Below are 18,572 nucleotides of genomic sequence, written 5' to 3'. Positions count from 1 at the left end.
CATATTCAGTAAACCTGCATGTTGTGTTCATAAAACACGATTGAAACATGTTCAGATGGAGTAAGTTGAGCTCCTGGAACATTTTAATCCTTCAATTGAAATTGAATGGGTCTACAACAACTACCATCCTCCTATCTCTATCCTGGTTGCAGCAGGGCTGGGAAATAACCCTGAAGTGATAGGTTACCAGGCAGGGTACACCCTGGACAGCTCACCAGTCTATCAGATAGAAACACACAGCCGTTTACATTCATGGATAATTTAGCCCAGGACCTTCTTACTGTGGAGCAACAGCACTAACCAGCATGCCAACAATGGAGGAAATACAGGAAAGCTATGATTTCCTGTATTTGAGGCAGAATTATTTTGTTCTTGCCCTTGACAGGTTAATCCACAATAAATAGCAACAGCATGCATGTGGTGTGTGTGTCGTTGTCTGCCTCTTATAACTCCAGTGATTTTCCTGTAGTTTGAAATCTTATGCGGTGTTGACACAATAATTTGTTGTAAACCAGGAAATTCCCAACTGTGGTAGAAAGCACAGCTTAGCCTTAGCAAATGTTCAAAGAAAAGTCGTCACTTCCTGATTTCTGCTTCACTGATAAATATTGTCACACTGGGGTTTTTGCAAATGATATCAGTGAGCACTGTGTGGCAGCTGGAGTCAGACAACTGAAGCTCCCACAATCAAGACCACAAACAGCTTTCAAAGGAGATTTGAAGCTTTTCTGGCAGCAAGCTTCATGCTTTATGGGACTGGAACTGGAACAGAAACTACCTGATCACCAATGGTGAGCTGGCATGGAATTATTTTTATGACATTTTATCAAAGTTATAAATAAGCATGCCCATTAACACATAGTGAGTGAGCATGTTGTCTTCCCACGCAGTGAACAGCGGACGCTAATGTTTTTGTCACTTTTTACAGAGTCAAACTCAAAGTAAGGTCAGTGCTTCCACGCTTTAAACGCTGCACGCTCACACTCTCTCCACACTCGATAGATTATCCATTGTTCATCTGCACACAGCTGCGGTTTTAGTAACGCAGTAACGCAGCGTGCTTACGGGAAAGTAACAGTAATCTAATTACCTTTTTTGCAATAGTAATCCCTCACTTTACTCGTTTCTTGAAAAAAGTAATCGGATTACTGCCCATCTCTGGTTGGAGCTGTGCACTTGTGGGTTCCACCTTGTGTACACGTTTATCTTTGCTGTGTGTACTTGTACCTCTGAGTGGAAGCTGAACTCTTGAGTTCGAGTATCGAAGCATCAGCTGTGACGTTAAAGTCCAAACAGCTCGTTCATTTGACGTGCAAATGAACGAAGGTAACGCCGTTTTCATGTGGATGTGTCACTGAGACACTTTCCACATCCACAGCTCACAAAATGGGAAAACTATAGAAGTATAACAATGAAGAAGTTACTATGTTACGGGTCCCAAGGATGAAGACCTCGATGACAAATATGTTACCTGTAAAAGCAGGTGAAGAGCAGAGTAAGGAAGACACGATGCGTCTCTGCTTTCCTCCAGAACGTGTCTGAGTCTGATTTATTTCACACAAATAAATGCTATAAAACACTAAACATGAGCTTTCAATATACTGTTCAGCTGGTTCCTCATTCACATCAATGACATTTACTTATTTCACAACATCAGTGAAATATACTCTTTTTAACTGGTTCAGTTTCTCAAGTTCACACTTCTTTCCATAACAGCTACATCCTTTTATCATATCAATAAACACATCACATTGTCTTCTGCAGTGTCTTACTGGCTAAACAGTTCTATTCAATAACAGCATTGGTAAATACATTACATTTGTTCCCTCCAGTAATTTACTGGCAAAATCACTATTTAGTGCATCATGAAACACAGCTTGTTGAATCAACCCATGAATGCCTCTGTTAGCTACACAGAGTTGCTCAGAGTGCTTGTGTTACACTAGCTAATCTACTCAGTCACTTTAACAGAACTATTAACATTCACATCTCACAGAACTGATTTGATTGGAGCATTACAACACGTTTGCACAGAGCATAGGAGCGCACTGACTCTGCTTCACGAGCGCTCCACCTAACGAGCGGGCTCGCGGTGCGGTCGCGCGGGACACTCCTCTGGTTTTCTCCCGTGTTTACATATAAATAACTTTGGCGGACCGCCTTAACTCTCCCATTCACATTAACGTGGGTAACCATGGTGACAATAAACAACATTTTCGGTGCGAGCACCGTGTACCGACCTGTAAAAGCAGGTGAAGAGCAGAGTAAGGAAGACACGATGCGTCTCTGCTTTCCTCCAGAACGTGTCTGAGGAAGCAGCGGAAGGTGGGCTCCACTTACTGCTCCCCGAAACCCCGGAGCAAGCACCAAAGTTCCGCCCTCACTGCTTTCTAACATAAAATGAATCCCTGTTACATGGATTTTCTATCCTCTTAAAGAAACTGAAAATAAATACATATAGCAATGAAAAATGTCCCGTTACATGAGTGTTTTACACAAAATAATATTCATGTGGTCATTCCCTCACAGGGGTGCCACAACTACACTGCTGTTTTGACAGAGACACAGTGTGTTTATCTAACTTGGCTGAAGCCAAAGTTCTCCAGACAAATTCAGTCTGTTTCTGCCAAGTGTGAACTCACTGGATGAGCGCCAGATACACAGAATCAAAAAGGGATAAATTACTTTTCTTATGTCATGTTCCCGTCACAAACTGGCTCAAGGAGAGGGGAAGCAGGAGTCCACAGATGAAATGTTCCTATAAATAAAGTGGAATTTATTCAAACTTTACCAAAACTTCAACACATCAAATACAAGCAGTTCAGCAGGGAGTGGATGTGTGTTGCATGTGCCAGGTGGATGCAGAGAGAGGCCAGGGCCACGTTCAAACCTGAACACGCTGCACAGTGTTTTGTTCCATTTGTTAGGGATGAATGAAATGCTTCCTTGAAAGGATGTGTGCAGTCACCAGTGGGCGTGGAAGCATGTGCGCCCTCATTTGGTGGGTGTGCAAGAAAAGTCATCCTGTCACACAGCAATGCCTACATAAATCACACCACTCTGCTTAAAATAATAATGTTTAGTGAAGCAGGTGAAGCAAAGGGCTGCTTTTAATAGGCTGGGAGACCCAGGTGTGCTGCTTTAGCTGCTGAGCCTCTTATGACAGAACAGCGGAGAGTGGTAAGAAGGGAGGAGGGGGTCTGGCTGTGTTTGTGAACGATAGATGGTGTAACTCTGGGCATTTCTCTATCAAAGAGACGCTACGCTGTAAGGACATTGAGCTGCTAGCGGTTAGCATGAGACCGTACTATCTACCACGAGAGTTTACACACGTGATTATGATAGCTGTGTATGTCCCGCCCTCTGCTAACGCTGCAGCAGCCTGTGAGGTCCTGCACACTGTAACCAGCAGACTCCAAACACAGCACCCTCAGGCCCTTTTCCTGATCTCTGGGGACTTTAAAGATGATGTAACCATTTAATTATGGTTACATAATTAATTATGTAATTAATTATGCAAAATGCAAAACGCTCAGCTGTGTCTCCAATCAAAGCTCTGTAACTTCAGAGGTGATGTTCATATGTTGACTAATGGTTTTCTTTCATTTTTGATGTACTGCAGAATATTTGTATAAAATCCAGGCAAGGAAAATCTCCTTCATGTGTTTCTGTGTTTTGTCTTCAGCTACGTTGACACAAAGGCCTCTGCTGTGACGCTCACACCTTTGATAAAGTCTGGAGAGTGTCAGCTTCCTGTTTATAGATACAAAAATATGTAATGTTGTGAACTCTGGCCGCAGCGGCGCAAGAAAAAGGAGAATTACGGGAAGCACTCACAACAGGTAAAATCAAAATAACAAAGTAAAGTAGGATAAAATAAAAACCAACAAAAGAACAACACAATATACTTCCCCGTACTGTTACTGCTAACCTCTGTTAACCTAGTAACTCTTACCTTCTAACTGACAGCTGGTCAATAAACGAGCTCCATAAACGCTCCATATTCACCTTTACATGGAATATAAAGGGAAAAGAAGAAACACAGTGCTGTGTCAGCGTTAGACATATAGATATATCCTTGCTTTTAATACATTTGAAGGTGGGTGGGAGAGGTGCTTCTCCGCGTAGTCTACGGTCTCTTTGGGATCGGTAAAGCTTTTCCTCACATCACCATGGGTCACTAACAGCTTTGCAGGGTATAGCAGTCTGTACCTGACGCCGGTCATCCCACGTAGTCTTCCTCTCATATTTGCAAATGCGGCTCTGCGTTTCCAACAGAGGGAGGGAAATCTGGGAGGATGTTTATTTTAAAAACCCTTATACATCAGGTTCTTGTTCTCTGCAGCTTTCAGCAGAATTTCCTCACCAATGTGGTAGTAGTGCAATCTCAAGATGATGGGCCGAGGAAGATGACTTTGTTTGGGACGCTGGCGATTCGCTCTATGTGCTCGATCGATGAGTGGCTTCTCCTCGAGAGATAGCGCCTCCGCCAACAGGTGTGAACCAACTCAGTCATCTTGGGTCCCTCTGTGCCTTCTGGTATTCCTGCAGTTCTTAAATTATTCCTCCTGGAGTGCCTCAAGAGCTCCACATCTCTCATCTAACTTCTTTACCTCCGCAGACAAACGCTCCACAGTGGCCTGGAGAGTGGCGATGGTGTCAGAGTGGTTCGAGGCACAGTCCTGCAGTTCAGTCAAAGTGTTATCATGCCTGGCCACGTCGCTTTTTATGTCCGAAATTGAGGGCTGGATGCTCTGGTTCAAGGATGATATCTCGCCTCCTATGGTGGTAGAAATCTCTAATATGCAAGTGTCCAGTGCTAGTTAGTTAGTTCTAGTGGTTAGTGGGGCTTTATTTGATGATTCTAGTGTGTGTTACATTGTTGTCATATTGTTGGGTCGCAGAGCTGTACAGTGTTACAGTTTCTGTAGAGTCTGGTATAAGGAACTCAGATCCCTCTGTGAATAATGTTCACTGAAACTGATCTGTAGTTAATGAACTAGTCAGGATTTACACTAGAGAATGTTTCTGCCATTACATGGCCTGTATTTGTAGAGCGCTTTACTCGTCCCTAAGGACCCCAAAGTGCTTTTTTGCCCAAGGACACAACGACCGAGACTGTCCAAGCCGGGGCTCGAACCGGCAACCTTCCGATTACAAGACGAGCTGCCAACTCTTGAGCCACGATCGGCCCACATATTGTTGTCTTTTGTTGCAGACACCAAGTGTTGAGATCCTGTCTCAACCTCCTACATTCTTCCAGCAGGTTACACATTATTTTTTGTATTTGGAATCAAATATATGTGTCAGTTGGGCCTAGTGCAGGGGTCAGCAACCTTTAACACCCAAAGAGCCTTTTGGACCCGGTTTCCACGCAAAGGGTCAGGGTTCGGGAAAACACTGGGAGCCGCAAATACTTTGTGACATCTAAAATGAAGATAACACTGTGTATATTGTTTTTACCTTTATGCTTTGTGTGAACAACTACAGTGTGTTGCTTATGAAATCCATGAAGTGCTACAGAGAAAATTACATTTGATTTATGTAATGAACACATTTTGAGCTCTTAAAGAAATATAACAAAGGAAAGCTGAGCTACAATGATCCATGTAGCAAACACAAACTGTTATATCGCCTTTGGGCTTTTGGAGCCTTGACCTGACTTTTAAAAAAAGCGCGTTCATGCAAACATCGTCGGGTCTGCCGTGATATGTTTACAACGGGACTTCTGCTCCTGAACCTCTGCGCACAGCGTCTGCAGGTAAGGTAACTTTATTTATACCCAAAGGCAAGGTAAATTTGCTTTACAGACAAATGACAGCATTTGACATCCCTTTAAAAACACACATACCTAGTAAATATATAAAGCTCACTGTGACACATACTTTAATATTTCGAATCAAAAACAGTTCTTATTTAATTCAGTGACAGCAACGGGGACAAAGCTGTTTTTATAACGCTTTGTCCTGCATCTCGGAAATAGAAACCTCCGTCCTGAGGGAAGAAGCTGAAATTCACCCCTTAGAGGATGGGAACCATTTTTAAGGATTGATAAAGCCATCCTCTGTACCTGCTCAGAGTACAGGGAGGCTAAACAAGACTGTGGCTCACCTATCAGACGACTGGACCATCTCACTATCTGATTCAGAGAGTTTTTCTCTGTGACAGAGGTCTGACCGAACCATGCCACCAAACAAAAGGATAAAACAGACTCAATAAAAGAACGATAAAACAAAGTTAACATTTTTTGGTCAATGTGGAAATGAACAAGTTTCCTAAGGCAATAAAGGTGCTGGTGACCCTTTTTACAAACTGATTTGCAATTTTGATCAAAGTTCAGTTTTTCATTGATTATGGTCCCAAGATATTTATATGATTGTACTTGCTCTATTTTCTGACCTTTAATTAAAGTGACTCCGTGCCCATTTTGTTGTTTCCTAAAATCAACAACCATGTCTTTTGTTTTAAATATGTTCAGCTGGAGATAAGACTCCTCCCACCACTGAACAAAGTCATCAATGACTGGGCCGTGGTTAGTTTCACCCTCTTTCAGTAAGCTGACAATAACAGAGTCATCTGCATATTTAATAATGACCCTGTTTTCATGTCTGCCCTGACACATGTTTGTATAGAGAGTGAATAATAAGGGCGATAGGACGCAGCCTTGAGGAGAACCTGTGGAGGAGAACACTGGGTCAGACAGAACCCCATTTATTCTCACTCTTTGTGACCTGTCAGTTAGAAAATCTAAAATCCAGCCCAGCAGGTTTTTCCTGATTTCAAACTGTTCTAAAAGTCTTTTAATTAAAATATGGGGCTGTGTTGTATTAAAAGCCGAAGAAAAATCAATGAAAAGAAGTCTTGCAAAAGTCCCTTTACTCTCTACATGTTTAAGAATCAGATTTAGTAAAGTCAAACGTGCGTCCTCCACTCCTCTGTTGGGCCTGTATGCAAACTGCATTGGATCCAGCTGACCTTCAGTCTCTTCATAATCACATTTCTGATGATTTTTTCAAAGACTTTCATGACAACTGAAGTGAGGCAACAGGCCTGAAGTCGTTTAGATTTAGGGACAGGAACCACGACTGCTTCTTTGCAAAGAGAGGGCACATGTTGTGTTTGCAAGGATTTGTTAAAAATAACCTGAAATATAGGCCTGAGTTCATCAGCACAAGATTTAATTAGGCGGCCACTAATATTATCAGGACCTGGCTCTTGTTCACATTGACTGTATGAAAGGCCTTTTTAACATCGCTGAGTTCAATGATAAAGTGCTGAGTATCTCTCAGTTTCTGTTTCAGTTCCCAAATATCCTCGCTGAAATCAGAAGAACTAAAACGAGCATAAAACATGTTTAAAGCGTTTGAAAATCTCTGTCTGAATTAAAACATCTAAAATGACCTGACTGCTGCTCTGGGGATTTTGAAACCCTGCTATGGTTTTCATACAAGTCCAGGCAGACCCAAAAGTTTTTGCAGCAAATTTGCTTTCAAGAAGGTTTTTGTCTGTTTTGCTTTCAAGATCTCGATTTTCATTTCCTTGGTAGCTGTCTGAAAATCGGTAACAGCCCCTCTTTAAAGGCCTGTCTCTTTTTCCTTAAACAGGATTTGACACTTTTAGTGACCCATGGCTTATTGTTAGCGTAAATTTTAACGCGCTTACGGGGTATAATCATGTCTTTACAAAATACTGCACAGGAGCTAGTAACATCCACCAAAGCGTCGAGATCATCTCCACAAGACTGAAGACGGGGCTGTACGAAGTCACTTTATCTCTACAGACTGTAAGCTGTCGTCTGTGAGGCGTGAGCGTGTTTGTTTGAACACAGTTCACGGTGGAGAACAGCTGCTGACATAATGTGGATCTGAAGATCCATAACTGGCCTACCTGGGGCTGAAAGTCTCCATAAATGCAGGCGTTTCGGCGGCTACACCGGCTTCCACGAGTGTGACGCTTATTTTGAGAAAATAATAGAATATAAATGTATTTTTATATTTCAATATCACAATAATCTTCCAATGTAGAACTACAAGTTAAAAAAGAAGTAACATAAATCAAATCCACTTCAGCTAAATACTTCTCATTTATTTCCATCTTACATGCTGTGACTGCAGCCATTCCCACATCTCTGTGAATGGGACTCATGGACATGGATCAGTGGTTGTTGATCAATGGTCCTGAGAATCTGCATAATTAAGATGAAGGAACGGAGCTCCCAGCCCATCGTTCCTGCAGCTGCTTTCAGTCTTTATGCAAATGTCCTGTTTGTAAGACTGAAACCTGCAGCTGAGACTGAAGACGTCACCTGATGATGACGACACGTTTCTCCCACAAAACGCTGCGTCCAGATGAACAGAAGCAACAGACTCACTTTCCTGGATGATTGAGATGCATCAAGACTTCATTGTGTGTTACTTCTCATTCAGCACAGACACATTATTCCTGTTAGGTCATGTCAGCTGTCACTCAGTACAAGCACAACTGTGAACAACACAAACTTCTCTTCAATGTGTCACAGAAACACTAAGTGTGAGAGCCTGTATGACACACAGGACAGACTGTAAGCTCTGCTGGCTGCACAGCACTTTGTAGCAGTTTTCCAACATGTCCTCCACCCGTGATGTCAGTGGTGGGACCCCAGTCACAGCACTCAGCACCACCTCCTTTAAATGGATTTTATAGCAGTTCCTCCCGTTACTCGGTGCAACGCTTCTTAAATGTGTTTTTGCAGGATAAAACACAGCAGGTGGTGTAGAGAGGACGTCAGCTGACGGAGCAGAGGGAGGCAGACTGTGGATAAATGACAGAGTGAGAGGAGAGCAACCATGACAGAAGCACAGGTGTGGCAGATAGAAGTGGCTTTATAGACACTTATTGTCAGTCCTCGTGCATGCTGTGGAAATAAGTGTCTGTGTCATGAGGTGACATGTGAGCTTATCTTTGGTCAATAAAGCTGAACGACCAGTTTTCACTTTGCTTGTTACGCTTGTTTAGTGACGTCTGGGTTTCTGTGGAGCCCGAATTTTGATGAGTTCTGGTGAAATCATCTGAGATCATCTGAGCATCGGTGAAGAGTCAGCAGAGAAAGTGTGGGACAGAAGTTTGCTTTGGACACATGGACTGAAATCAAAAAGTAACAAACAGGATTTCCAATGGACAGTATGGAGAAGTGAAAGTACACAAAGGCTGTGCTGGAACACGTGTGTTACACTTTTTGACAGCTGAGAACAAAACACAATATTTTGCATCATCTCTGCAGTGTCTCTTCTTTCCTCTGCTGTTGTGCTTTTAGCTCCAAACTGTTTCAAATGGTTTGTCAGCAAGCTGACCTCTGACCTCTGCAGTACTAACTCCTGACCCGTACAAAGAGCGGGCGTTTCTGACCTTTGACCTGCAGCTGTATGTCTCTCAGTCTCAGTTCTTCTCTCCGTCACTGATGGAGCAGGTGTAGTTGCTGCTGACAGTCAGTCGTTTGTTTTCTCAGAGTGAGGCTGAAGTCTGAACTGTTCAGAGCATCAGGTCTCATCAACGTGCGCTGCTGTAACGCCGCTTTGTCCTCTGAGATCACCAGGTATGAAACCTGAGTGCTGACAGAGCAGCATGTTCCCCCTCATTCACCTCCACCACCACAGCCAAGGCATGCTGGGAAACTGAGGACACACAGACGGAGAACTGAAGTGTCTGCTGTGTGTTCATCTCAGAGTCCTCACAGGTGACACATTAGCTCCAGAACACCAAGCCAGGTGTTTGAAGCCTGACAGGGATTCTTCCCATCCAGAGGGAGGATTTAGCTGCACAACAATGAACATTAGTGTGTAGTTTAGAAACACAGACTGTGCCTGCACTGCATCTAGTGAAGAAAAGTGTTACTGCGAGAGAACGAGGCTCCTTTAAAGCAGCTGATATTAAGGTTGAAAAATCAACAATAAGCTGATGTAATCAACGTTTCACAAAATGGTCAGCAGCTAAAATCTGGAGCCGTTCTTTGGTGGTAATTAACAGTTTGTTCTTGTTAGCTAATTATGTAATTAAAGGTAGCAGCAGAAGCCTTGTGTTGAAAGCCCATTCACTCACACATTCACACAGTATGTGTGTGTCTGTGTTACACTGTGGACATCCCTTCTGTTGGAGCGCCATCTTGTGGCAGGTTTAAGAAATGTTCTTCTTGTAAATCCAAACTGATGCACCTCCATAGCAGACTGTGGAGGCTTTCAGTGACATGAAGACTTGATTTATACTGTCATATTCTCCTGTTACACAAAGCACAGCACGCTGAACATGGATGAACTGAAACTCCCAGCATCTGACTGAGGAAAAGCACAAATCATTCTCACACTGACTCCTGCTTGATTTTAGATTTGCTTTCAAATCCTCACACTTTCATATGAAGCACTAAATGGGCTCCAGACTGTTTATCTCAGCTTCCTGTCAAACACACTGCTGCTCACACCGAGGCTCAGTTTACTCCTCCAGCCTGGCTTAACCTGCTGTCTGTTAAAAACAGTCCCACACTCCTCTGTTTAATCCTTCTGATCAGACTCTTTGATTTTGTATTGTTTTTACCTGAAGTTGTGTTTTTGACATGGTTCTGTCTGTGAAATAAAGCTCACACACACACTGCTACAGTCCTTCATACACTTAGAAACGAAGCTGCTCCTTTCCTCAGTGCTGACACATAAAGAAGAGTTGGTTTTATATCCAACACGTCTCTGTTCCAGAAAACAGCTTCAGCAGCCTCTGAGTCTGAACTTGGAGTTGGTTATAAGCCACAGGCCTGTGTGCACAGCAATGAGGAAATATAATGCAGTAAGTGAAACATGGATGTGTGGAACAGATTATCCCAAAGGTTGATTCTGTTCATCTGGACGTTCTCAGTGAAACATTTGGTCTCTCGGTCAGGTGACTCCTTTAGTCTCAGCTGACTGCAGCTTTCCAAACCTTTGTCACTGGATCACTCACTTCATCTCCAACGTGTCCCTGACACAGACAGCTGGAGCCGTTACAGCAAAATCATTGATCATCGTTTTTAGAACATTAGCTGGTGTTGGTGGGCAGGCTAGCAGTGCTAATTGTTAGCACTAGTTCTGCTGCTCTCCCTTTGTCTCTGTTATTGTTGGTCTTTAGTGAACAATAGAAAGTGTCTTCATGAGACTGTTGCCTAATGTTCAAATGTAGATAACACCACCTGCACCAACCTGTTACACAGCACAACCCTCTGGTGTAGCTTTGGCTGGAGCACATATTGGCAGCTCCAGTGACATCACCACTCCATGGTGACATCATCTCTACAGACTGTGGCTGTTACATATCCTCACCTGGTAATAATAAGACTGTCCTCAGCTGCACACAGCTCCAAGATGAACAAACTGAAGTAAATACAAATTAGAGTTACCATAGATTGAAATCTTGTAATCAGAGCTAATTCTTAGTGAAACTCTCACAACATCATATCATGATCCTGGGTTAGTGTCTCGGTCTCAGATCACAACATCAGCACAGGCTTGGCTTGGGTGAGGTATTGAGTGGTTCTTGTCCATGACAGCTGCAGGTACAGTGCCATCAGCCATGCTGCACCACATGTCTGCCCAGGAACATTAGTGTGGCTGAGTCTCATGTAAACATTGTGCTAAAGTGGTGGGAAAGTGGCTGCAAGCTGGCTGCACTGTGTCCAATACTCTCAGTATGATATCCACAAACCTCTGAGTGTCACAGAGTGGGCCTGTGCTCAGCTCACTGTGCCCCATTCAATTCTACTTGCATAGTTTTACAAGTAAAATTAAAAGTTGCTCAATGATAAGTTATTGTAGTAACAACTAAGTCCATGGTTATTATTTGTTAATAGTAGCTTAAAGCTTCTGCACCAATCATGGAGCAGCAGGTTTAGAGCATGTGGATCTACAAAAGTAAGTCCCAGTAAGATGGGCTGAGCCTTACATACTAGAAGAAACATGTCATTCCCAGCAGATGAAGCGCCCTTTAAAGCAGGATCTCACTTTAAACCTAAAGAACTTGCTATGAGCATGCAGTGCATTCATGGTTATTATTCATACGATTGTGGGGAGCTAATAAAGTGCAACTATCACATTACATTTTATTATTAAATTGTTGTTAACAATCCCTTCACTTCTGCTTATCTAATTCATGGTTGCAGGATGGCTGACAGCTTCCATTAGGCAGGAGGTAATGTCCATTCTGGCCACAGTGCAACCCACAATGTGTAACTGACACTATTATATTGCATTATGTCACATTGTTACATCTTTTTAATAAATGATGACAGTCAGCTGAATTTGCTGCCCCCTTGGTGGAGGACATCAGGATCAGCAGCTGCTGCTCCATCACAAACACCACAGAAGAAGAACAACACTGGATCAGATTATCTGGACGTGTTTGACAGGGACAGTGTTCATGTTCATGGACATCAGGACAAAAACAGACGATGGAAACCTGCCAGATTTGAGCTAAACTGCTCGTTTCCATGTGTAGTCCCTGGGAGGTCACATGACCAACAAAGACACACAAGCTGTGTCCCAAAACGTCGGCTGCATCCTCCGGAGGCCGCATTTGAAGGCCGATGACGTCACAGCCAGGCGACGAAGGCTGTCCCGATTCCTCGACTCCTTCAAATGCGTCCTTCATTCCCCCGAGTTTGAAGGATGGGTCGGGTGTGTCCTTCGTGGCCCACCATATCCCAGAATTCATAGCGCGGCCCAGCCAAATTTCAGCTGCCAACAATGGCGGCCGCTACTAAGTTTTAAAATTTAACGAGGGAGTACTACTTACTTACAATGAATTCCTTACACTATATAATTTTCCCGTCAGTGTTGGGGAATTCTCAATGGTGCTTGGTGCCATACCCTCAGGGACTTTAATGTTATATAAAAACACTGACAGCTCAATATCTGCCTCAGTCACTCTCCCTGATCCAGCTGAGTCAGCAGTGGGAAAAATCTGCTTTTCACAGGAACTTGGTAACAGCAATAAGAGAATACGTAGTTTATTCCAAGAAGATATCATGTCTCTCCCATATATAGAATATCTTACTGGAACCGACATGTTCCAGATATCACCTGGAAGACAGTCTGGATGATCCCATAAATATCTAATTGTGAACAAGGTGAAGGAAATCTCATATAAAATTCTTCATAAATGTGACCCAGCCAGTCACTATATGGTAACATTTAAAAGAGACATAAATACTAATTGAACTTTCTGTGGGGATCATCCAGAAACTGTGGCACATCTCTTTTGGTTCCTCTACACAGAGATTCTGGAAGAATTTAGCAGTTTTGTTATTGTCCATATTTTAAGGGAGTTTTCTTTACGATGGGAAAATGTTTTATTCTGTTTCTTTAAGTTCCCCAGGAAGAATGATAAATGTTTTTTATAAAATATTTGTTAATACTTTTAGCTATTTTATATCCATGAATGTAAGTTTATTAATAAAACACCATATTTCTGCCTTTTTATAAGGATATGAATTGTACATACAATCAATTTCAGACTCAACCAACAAAAAGCCTCTCAGAACAATATTTATATGTTGATTTTTTTCGCCTACTCATATCATCATTTTTTTACTCCTGGTTCTGTATGTTCATGTTCTGTTCTTTTGTAAACTTCATCTGTTTGTATGTTGTATACTCATTGTGTTTCAATAAAGTTCGATTTAAAAAAAGGTACGTTCTAAACGAAGCTTCAGACGTCACTGATCACGTGACTCTGGCCAAACGAATCAAGCCTCGACACGGTGCTTCTGAAGCAGCGCGTTGATCTTTCTGACACACGCACCGGAGCGTCAGCTTCAAGCGGACCATCACTACGTCTCACATCTAAAGGTGTCAAGGTAACTTTGAACTGAGTTCAGTCAATCTGGAGTTTTTCCAAGTTTTCTGTTGCTCTCTGTGAGAGAAGAGCGTTAAAGGCGGGGCTCTCCAGAGTCCAGCAAAACAGGAAACCACAGCTGGGTGTGTGTAAGTGTGCAAACCAATAGAATGCATCGTGGTGGGGGGGGGCATCACGGGCAAGAAAAACGACGTCATGCCAGCGCATATTGGGAAATTCGTAGGCACCGATCGGTTTTCTATCAGCCATTTGCTGGGAGTAAGGGCGCCCTCCGTTTGCGAGGTGCGCCTGCTGCTGGCGGCACAGGGAGGAGAGGGCGGGGCGGCGGGGAGTCTCTGGCTGGCTGGAGCGGCATCTAATAACCAACTCGCAAAACAAAATAAAAACAACAAACAGATATTATGATACAGACTTATAATCTGCACCCATGTTTTTTCTAAATTCTATAAAGTGAGCGCGAGAGCCCTCGGTGCGCCTGCGCGCTGCTGAAGTCAAAGTAAACTTTATTGTCATCTCCGCTACAGACAGTCCAGCATATAGAGAGACGAGACGACGAGGCTGCAGTTACAGCGGTGCAAGTAAACAAACAACAAATATAAGAAGAGTAAGAAAATAAATCTACACTTTAGGACTCGGGGTAAAGGATCAATAACAATTTAAATTTATAATTTACAGTTTGATGATTTAAAGTCTCACACAACCCGTCAAAAGGGGCGGGGCCGGCTGCTTCCAAGTAGAGCACATTTCATTGATAATGATGTAAATCCAAGCCCATCATGGATTCACGATCTGAATCCTGGGTTGTGTGAAATCCCAGAAATCAACCTTAGACAAAGTGAATCTGTGAACTAAGGTGTAGGTCTGTTAGGCAGGGCTGTGCAGAGAGGTTTAAAGGGGCGGGTGCTCAAAGTTAAAAAGGGGCACATTGAACCAGGCTGAATAACAACAACACACTTTCATCAAGAATCTAATATGGGCAACAAGACAAAGCAAACGTAGCCGATGCTTTACCTGATGGGTACAATGTTGCTGTTGAGGGGTTGCTGTGGATAGTGCTGGAGGGCAGGCAGGGCTGGACTGGGACAAAAAATCGGCCCGGGCATTTTGACTGGAGACCAACCCACCAAAAATGTGACGTCATTCATGGATAAAACCGCAAAGGATTCTGGGAACTTTTGGCAAGAGGTACTTGCAGGCTTTCAATTGAACTCAGTTACACAGCGATAAAAAGAAACACAAAAAATGGCAAGAAGCTGCTGTATTATTAACTGCAATAGCCGGTGTTGTGCCAAAAAGTGATTGTCTGCCAAAAACTGATTTCCGGTATTTGCAAAGAAACTGATTGCTCGTATTTAAATTGCTATAAATAACTTGTTGGGCTATAATATGTGAAACATATGTCAAATGCATCCCTCATGGATGACACAAAGTCATACTGAGCTACAAACAACATTAGTGTAACAAGGTAGAAGCCGCAATCAGTCTGTGGCAGTGACTTTTATATAACCTTTATTTCTGCCGTAAAAAAAATCTAATTAACATTAAAAATGTATTTTGTAAGAAGTAGTTGGACAGCAGAAATGGCTGAAATATTACAATTATTTTTCCACTACTAATTAATTACCGTTGAGCTCAAAGGTTATATTAATACACGGTTAACGAATGTGTATTTATGACGACGATTTGTGAGACGAACAAAGGTAAACTTACCTTTGTTCGTACGATGGTCTTTCGGTGCATTTCAAGGTCCTCTACCCATCCGTCGGTAAACTGTACCTGGGCTTGTTGCAGTGACCTGAAGTTACTAAACTTCATGAGTGTATGCACTCACTCCAAGAACCGTATAATTATAAATCTGAGCGTGGTGAAAGTTGGGCAGCACGCTAACGTCTTTTGTCCCTCTGTGTGCTCGTAAGGGTCTGACCCTTTCACTCCTTTGATTTTTCCTCGTATCTTTTCTTTGTCTTTTCATCGAGTCTGTCTTTGTACGGACCGGCATTGTTCTCCGTCGTTTTGTACATACCTTTTTTGTGCGGCAAAGAAAAGACAAGAAGGTATTGGAACCGGAGAATGAACGTTTTGCGGTGCTGCAATTGCAAATGCTTGTATTTGATGCGGTACTTGGATTGTTTTGCCAGGAGTTCCCGGCATGCAATGCATTCCCAATGCACATGGCCTTGTCTAGATTCAGATGCTCTAAAACTCCGGAAAGCAAGTTTACAAAGTACTGCCCCGTGGATGCTTCGCACCTCACTATGGAGACAAGCCTCTCCTGCACAGACTCAGTAACATACCTGATGATTACTGAACACTGATCATAACCTGTGATGTCTTGGGTTGTGTCTAGCTGAACAGAAAACATCCCAGCTTTCTGGACATCACTGGCGATGCTCTCTTGAAGGAGATGGCCAAGTGCATCAATCACTGAGTTGACAGTTGTTTTGGAGAGTAGGGTGATGAGAGATCCTCTACCTCTTGATCCACTGGTCTGATGCAACTTCTTGCTTTTTTCAATGCAGTCATTCAAATGTTCTCCAAGGCACATATCATACTTGCCTAATAACACAATCAGTTCCAGAAAGTTACCATGATCGATGGTGTTATCACCTAAAGTGTATGCAGCCTCATTCTCCACATGCCTATAGCTGAGTCCCCTCTTCCCAAGTACTTTGATCACATCCACTATACGCTCTAAAACTTGCCGTCTCTTTTTCACTTGTGCTCTGTGAGCTGACAACTGACTGCCAGCAAACAAGCTCCTGATGTTGCCTTTTGAGCACCTTAAGAAAAAAGCTTCAGCACAGGTCTGGTGTGTATTGCTCTTTTCATGCTCCTCTGTGCGCAGACGTATATGTCGCCAGTCACTCATGCCTGTTATAAATGTGCTGGTGTCAGTCAGCCTTGCAAATGCCAGACACACAAAGCAGAACAATAAATGGCGTTCTTTGCAATAAGTAAGCCACTTCCTGTTGGTGCCATCTTTACAGCTGAACACCCTCATCACAACTGCACTGCTACTGTTCTGCTGTGGGTGGTAATCTAAGAAGGCCTGTAATATGGCAGGTTCAGGGCGAGCAAAGTCATCGATGCCCTGGCTCTCTCTCTCCTGCTCTTCCATCTCTCTCCCCTGCTCTTCCATCTCTCTCCCCTGCTCTTCCATCTCTCTCTCTTGCTCTTCCATCTCTCTCCCCTGCTCTTCCATCTCTCTCTCTTGCTCTTCCATCTCTCTCTCCTGCTCTTCCATCTCTCTCTCTTGCTCTTCCATCTCTCTCCCCTGCTCTTCCATCTCTCTCTCTTGCTCTTCCATCTCTCTCTCTTGCTCTTCCATCTCTCTCTCTTGCTCTTCCATCTCTCTCTCCTGCTCTTCCATCTCTCTCTCTTGCTCTTCCATCTCTCTCTCTTACTCTTCCATCTCTCTCTCTTACTCTTCCATCTCTCTCTCTTACTCTTCCATCTCTCTTGCTCCATCTCTCTCTCTTGCTCTTCCATCTCTCTCTCTTGCTCTTCCATCTCTCTCTCCTGCTCTTCCATCTCTCTCTCCTGCTCTTCCAGCTCTCTCTCTTGCTCTTCCAGCTCTCTCTCTTGCTCTTCCATCTCTCTCTCCTGCTCTTCCATCTCTCTCTCTTGCTCTTCCAGCTCTCTCTCTTGCTCTTCCAGCTCTCTCTCTTGCTCTTCCAGCTCTCTCTCTTGCTCTTCCATCTCTCTCTCCTGCTCTTCCATCTCTCTCTCTTGCTCTTCCAGCTCTCTCTCTTGCTCTTCCATCTCTCTCTCTTGCTCTTCCATCTCTCTCTCCTGCTCTTCCATCTCTCTCTCCTGCTCTTCCATCTCTCTCTCCTGCTCTTCCATCTCTCTCTCCTGCTCTTCCATCTCTCTCTCTTGCTCTTCCATCTCTCTCTCTCTTGCCTCCCCTTTCCTTCATCCACCTGCTGGCCTCCACCACTTGCTGATCTTGCTAAATCTATGGAAGCTATGCCATAGCTACCACCAAACAATTCAGTAATTTTCACACATTTGGCAGCGTCTGCCTGAAGGGCTTGTTTCTTTTTGGCCCTAATTTTTTCGGCACCTCCTTTCCTTTTTTTGTTCTCCATTTTCTTTAGTTCGTCTATAAGATTGCTAAACAAGGGGGAGGGTGCATCCGACCTCCTCGGCTGTAATTGGTCCAGCCCAGAGTCGATCATGACCAATTGGCCAATCCAACACCTTTCATTGTTTATACCCTTCCCCAAAAAAAACCAAAAAATCGCCAGCGGCCCACCGGGCAAATGCCCGGTATGCCCGATGGCCAGTCCAGCTATGAGGGCAGGGCTGTGTTGGTCTGAGACTGTAGACAGTAAAAAGTCCACAGGAGAGATGGTAGCTGATTAAACAAGTGTCATGAGATAATAACAAAGTGCAAAGATTGGTGACAGCGCTTGGAACCATAAGGCAACAAAAAACTGTGAGAAATAATTTAGGCTCTGCCTGTGAATCACTCTTTGCTTCTCTTCTTCCTTCCATCCCATCATTTCATATATCACTCTGCACTTGCTATGTGAGAACAAGGCACAACTTGCTATTGCAATAAACTATAATCTAATTATCCACACCTAACAACTCTTGCACTTAATCTATAATAAAATGATGACAGAAAAATGTTATAGCCCTGCCTTTAGTAGCCTCACACAGCTCCTGCTGTTTCCTCCTCATGTCCTTACCAGCCATGTCTGCACAATGTTATATCATGA

General features: G+C 43.3%; 2 long non-coding RNA genes across 2 annotated transcripts in view; one reads left to right on the top strand and one right to left on the bottom strand.

Moving 5' to 3' along the window:
- The window catches only part of LOC146679810 (uncharacterized), a 4,342-nt gene extending 2,667 nt beyond the window's left edge, over positions 1–1,675 (bottom strand). The window contains exon 1 of the long non-coding RNA XR_014918645.1: positions 1,472–1,675. This is a non-coding gene — a long non-coding RNA (uncharacterized LOC146679810). The remainder of the gene's footprint in view (positions 1–1,471) is intronic.
- LOC146679808 (uncharacterized) overlaps positions 1–18,572 on the top strand; it is a 180,381-nt gene that overhangs the window by 120,831 nt on the left and 40,978 nt on the right. The window lies entirely within an intron of this gene.

The sequence above is a fragment of the Copadichromis virginalis genome, unplaced genomic scaffold, assembly GCF_057382275.1.
Source record: "Copadichromis virginalis isolate Kocher_CV1m ecotype Utaka unplaced genomic scaffold, C_Virginalis_male_GT1.1 unmapped_scaffold_1, whole genome shotgun sequence".
Lineage (NCBI taxonomy): Eukaryota > Metazoa > Chordata > Actinopteri > Cichliformes > Cichlidae > Copadichromis > Copadichromis virginalis.
Note: the sequence above shows the minus strand (reverse complement) of the source record. Positions and strands in the feature narration are given on the sequence as shown.